Source organism: Pan troglodytes, chromosome 7 (genome assembly GCF_028858775.2).
Source record: "Pan troglodytes isolate AG18354 chromosome 7, NHGRI_mPanTro3-v2.0_pri, whole genome shotgun sequence".
In the NCBI taxonomy this organism is placed as follows: Eukaryota; Metazoa; Chordata; class Mammalia; order Primates; family Hominidae; genus Pan; species Pan troglodytes.
The window spans coordinates 26,832,541-26,838,289 of record NC_072405.2 but is presented as its reverse complement, the minus strand read 5'-3'; positions in this window follow the sequence as shown (position 1 = coordinate 26,838,289).

Below are 5,749 nucleotides of genomic sequence, written 5' to 3'. Positions count from 1 at the left end.
TTTGAGGGAATGTTTTTATTTGCTTATTTAAGCAGCTATAATAATACCTTTAAAAGTCAAATAACACCACACTCTGCCTGCCTCCATAAAAACACAACCGCAAGCCCCACGTTGAAAGATGTCACCAGAGTGGTTCAACAAAGTGGTGAGAAAATCAGACTAACACCGACTCACCTCCATGCATTTCTGTGAAGATTTGTGTGTGAACACTTCAGAGATCTGTTGTCTTCATTAAGGGGCTTTGAGCAGGGGAGGAGAAAATGAACTTTTAGAAGCAATTTCAAGAGCCATTTGCATTCCCATTTATTTCTCATCAAGGCAAAGAGACCATGCAGCTAGTTATTGTCCTAAAATGCAAATGCTGATCTCCAAATCACTGCCTTACTCTGCCTGGTGTGTACCTTTGTACTCTTTTCATCAAACCTAATGTTAAAAGTAAGATCCGTTGACTTGGAAATTCAAAAATAAAATGCCATCCTATTCACTTCTAAATATTAGAAAGGATGTCTTATGTTGGGGGATTTGGACTTTTTGAAACAAGATCACTGGTTACAGCCTCTCCAGCACAAATGAACATGATGTATGGCAGAGATCAAAATTGCTATGAGGTGTAAATCTCAAAGAAATCAAAGCATTGTGGGGATTGGGAGAGCTATATCCTTTACCATCCCTTCGCTTTCACTCCAGCTCCCTGTTTGGAATGTGAAATGTGTCTAAAGACCACCAGGATGGCTGAATAGTAGAAAGGAGAGCTTTATTGGCCATATCAGTTTGCAAACTCGGAGAGTGGTCTCCGAAGTATACCGAAGGTCCTCTCTCTTCAAAGAGGGAAGGGAAGGTTGGTTTTTATGCCTCACAGGGTCTGTATTACACAATAGAGTCATACATATTCAGCAGTGGGTTTGGAGGAAGAGCTATCCATATGTATGTGGGGAGCCGAGCGCATGTGCAATAGGTAAATATATGCATAGCATACACCCTACGTTCATTTTAGGGCAAGGTGTTAGCATTAAAATGAGGTGTAATTTGGCTCTTCATGTTGAAAGGTGGCCTATAGGATACTAAGTTTGTGCAGTCTCTAGAACCTGCTGAAACTGGTTTGAGCTCTGCAGTTTCTTACCAGGAAAGAATGTTCGTAAGGCTGGTCTTCTTTCCAATCAGCATTGTAGTAGTTGTATTAATAATTCAGAGTTAGAAAGGGTCAGACAATTTGTCTGTAGCTCTTAATGTTAGGGAGTTTATCAAGAATGTGGTTTTTCTTGTAGCCATAGGAATTTAGGGGCCGTGCTAGTCAAGCCCTAAAGCCTCCACAGCAGATAAATTTGTTCCCTTAACCTCAGGGTTCATCTTAGTTGATAAAAGAGTGTCTATTTCAGTCTCTCAGATCACAAACTCAAATACGAATCCCTCCTTGTCAGCTGCCTGTCCTCTGGAGGTGGGGGGTTTTGTATCTTGTTGTATTCTCTGTATTGCACAGTTAATAACAGCACCAGTGGGACTATAGAGATATTTGATAACTCATAGGGGGAAATTAAACCTAGAGCAAATTAAATTGCATAAGGAAGAAATAGAATAAGGATACAACAAGCAACTCTAAATGTCTCATCTCTAGATCAATTCTATTCCACAGAACTGAGATTCATCAATGAGACTGCTCAATCACTGTCCATTTTTATTGATAAATTATAAGCAATAGGAAATATTGCAGACAGGCATGCATCTTTCTAATATTAGTGGAGAAGAGTGTGAGTTCTGTATGCTATAGACTAGTGAGCTTGATATTAATTCTGGGCATATTTTTAGAGTAAATTGGAAGGGCAGCAGCAATTATTGGAAGCCAGTGTGGGTTCCCAAAAAGAAAGCTTTTCAGACTCCATTTATTCCCTATTTTATAAGACTAACCTGTAGATTAGAAAAACGCAGGAGACAAAATATCTGGGTCATAACAAGGGATTTGGCAAAGTCTTTAATGAAATATGTCTGGGCAAAATGCAGAAATATTATCTGGACGTTAATAGAGTTGGTGGGTGTGAAACCACTTGAACGACACTAATTAAAGGATATGTATCAACTCGGAAGAGCATTTCTATTGTCCCGCTGCAAAGCTTGCCTTTTGGCCCCATCCATTCAACATTTTAATTAATAACTTGATGGAAGCTACAGAAGGCAAGTTTATGAAAAATGGGTATGTCATAAAGCTGGGAGAAAATGATTACACTAAATGACAGAATCAGGATTCGAAAAAAAATCTCATCAGGCAGAGAAATGGGGCAAATTAATGCAGAATGCAAGAGGGTGTAATGTCTTACACTTCAGTTACAAAAAAAACAATTATACAAGGTCAGGATAGGACATTGTGTCGCACAGAATAGCAAGTAAGTGGGAAAGAAAGCCTCCAACTGAAATCCATAGCAAGCTCGATGAAAGTCAACAGATGATGCACCACCAAAAACACTGGTGCCATCTTGGGTTACATTGATGTATGGCTTTTTTTTTTTTTTTTTTTTTTTTTTTTTTTGAGACATAGTCTCACTCTGTCGCCCAGGCTGGAGTGCAGTGACGCGATCTCGGCTCACTGCAAGCTCCGCCTCCTGGGTTCACGCCATTCTCCTGCCTCAGCCTCCTGAGTAGCTGGGACTACAGGCGCCCGCCACCACGCCCGGCTAATTTTTTGTACTTTTAGTAGAGAAGGGGTTTCACTGTGTTAGCCAGGATGGTCTCGATCTTCTGATCTCGTGATATGCCCACCTCAGCCTCCCAAAGTGCTGGGATTACAGGCGTGAGCCACCACACCCAGCCTGATGTATGTATGATTTCTAAAACAAGGAAGGTGAGTCGCAGTGCCCTTGACACCAAGGCTAACCCTGGGTAAATTGCTTGAGACTTGGCACGTACACGAAACAGAGCATGTGTAAAAGCAGCAGCCAGGGTGCCCCAAAAATGGGAGCAATTGAGAGGAATATGGAAAACATATGACCTGGAAACGGTTAACCCATGCAGAATCAGGGAAGACTGGTCTTCAATGTCAAAATGAGTCTTTCGTGGGAGGGACATGAGAACTGTCCTATAGCAATCTAAAGGGTTTAACTAGATTAGTTATTGGAACTTACAAAAAATAAGATGGCAGCTCAACAGAAAGGAGCATTTCTAGTATTCCAGGCTGTCCATGACAAACAAGTTGTCAGCCAGTGGAGCAGTTCAAGTGTGCTTCGGCATCCTCAGCCGGAAATACTGAGAACTGAGTGAGGCTTTGGGTAAGTGGTTGGATTATTATGATGATAGACAATATTATTACAAATATTTTCTGAGCCTGGCACTGTGCTGAACACTTAGCATGAATTTTTGGCATAATCTTTTTGCGTAAGTCTGATGCAGCTCTATTATTTACACCATTTTACAGAGAGGAAAAGCCTGCATCAGGCCCCCTTCTTCAGATATGCTGCAGCATTTGAACACACCTCAGCATCTTCTGCTTTGAACTACAGAAGTCAGAGCTCTGACCCACCAACTTTGTCAGCTTCAGATTGAAGAAGCAATGATTCCACTCACGGGAATAGGATGTATGGGTGTCATCCAGGAAGAACTGGCAATAAAAATAGTCCCTTTCACTCTGCATTGGAATCCCGTGGATTTAAAAATCCAAATACGTGGGTCTCACCCAAGAAATTCTGATTAAATTGGCCTGAACTGTGGCTGGGGTGAGCTCTGTCACCCAGAGTGGGGTGCAGTGGCGACATCATAGATCATAGCTCACACAGCCTTGAACTCCTGGACTCAAGAAATCCTCCCATCTCAGCCTCCCAAGTAGCTGGGACCACAGGTGCATGCCACCACACCCAGATAATTTTCAAAATTTTTTTTAGAGACGGCATCTCACTATGTTGCCCAGGCTGGTCTTGAACTCCTGAACTCAAGCGATCCTTCCACCTTGAGCTCCCAAAGCGCTGGGATGACGTGGGAGCCTCCACATCTTGCTTCTCTGGAAATGTTAAAAGATCCCCACATCATTCTAACATGCGCAGCCAGGATTGAGAACCACTTCCCTAGAGTTTGGCAACTCAGCCTGCTCCTGCTGCATCTCTGGGAGCTTGTGGGAAAAGAACAATCTTACGCCCCTTCCCAGAGCTAGTGAGTCAGATAGATGCTGCGTTTTAACTTGCTCTCCCGGTGATGTGTACGCACATTCAATTGTGAGAAGCCCCGCTTTAAAGCATTCCCAAGGTGTGCTCCTTGAAGCAACAGTAGCAGCATCTCCTGAGAAATGGTTAGAAATACTATGCAGCCATAGAAAAGAATGAGATGACATCCTTTGCAGGAACCTGGGTGGAGCTGGAGGCCGTTATCCTTAGCAAACTAACACAGGAATGGAAAACCAATTACCGCATATTCTCACTTATAAGTGGGAGCTAAATGATGAGAACACACAGACACAAAGAAGGGAACAACAGACACTGGGGCCTGCTTGACGGTGGAGGGTGGGAGGAGGAAGAGGATCCGAAAAAAATAAATATTGGGTACTAGGCCTAGTACCTAGGTGATGAAATAATCTGTACAGCAAACCCCTGTGACACGAGTTCACCTATGTAACAAACCTGCACACGTACCGCTGAACCTAAAAGTTTTAAAAAATAAGAACGAAGAAATGCACTTCTCTGCCCTATCCCAACCTACTGAACCACAAACTCTGGGGATGGGGCCCAGCCATCTGTGCTTGATCAAGCCCTCCAGGAAATGCTGATGCGCATAAAGTTTGAGACACACTGTTTAGAGTAACTTCCATGGCTACGGAAGCCCTTCATGCTCACAAAGGGCAACAGGGAGTTTTCCGCCATTTTTGTGCTTGGTGCAATGCTGCCCGCTGTCACTTGCATCTCTTAACTGTCCTTGTGAAGAAGGGAGACGAGGCTATCCCCACTGTGGAATGAAATGTTAACTGGAGAGTGCTACTTAGATGGCCAGAGGGCTTCCCTGTATGTAGGAGTGAAGGAGACTCAGCCCTGGCCCATTCTTCCCGTCGAGAAGTAAGCCTCCCTCGCTGCTTATCCCCACGGATCCACCTTGAGGCACCTGGCCTGGCCTGGCCCTCCTGAAATGGAATGCAGTGCATGTTCCCACTCATGCTTTAAGGACAACCTGTTCCTCCTTTCTAGGTAACCTTCCCTGGCTATTTAGAGCTAATTCTCTGGTAAGCACACCGTTTACAGAATTCTGGCCACACCGCTATAATTTGCAAAATGCACTCACGGTCTGGAAGAGTATAACCAGGGAACACTTACCTGGTAGTCTTCTGGGAATACAGCTGTGATCAAATACAGGATGGCCAGTAACACTTGAATTTCAGATAAAGAAGATACTTTTTTAGCAGAAGTATGCCCCATGCAATGTTTGGAACATCCTCATGAAAGAAAAAAAAATAAGTACTCATTGTTTATCTGGAATTGAAATGTAACTGAGCATCCTGTATTTTATCTGGCAGCTCTACCCAGGAGGCCTCCTAGGGTAGCATTTCCTCATGAATTTTCCCTTTCTCAGCTAGAAAGGGGATACTGGCAATATCTTTGGTTATTCAGACTTACGGAGGTGTTGGGGCTCAGAAAATGATACCCTAAAATATGGCGCTTTGACATGCTGAGTGCTTTGAACTAAGGGAGATTGGAAGCCCTCAGAAGCAGCCTCAATCCAAGTCTCTCTTACCTCCTGCCCTGCTGTCTCTCACCCTGACACTCCCCCAAACTGCGTCATAGAAGCC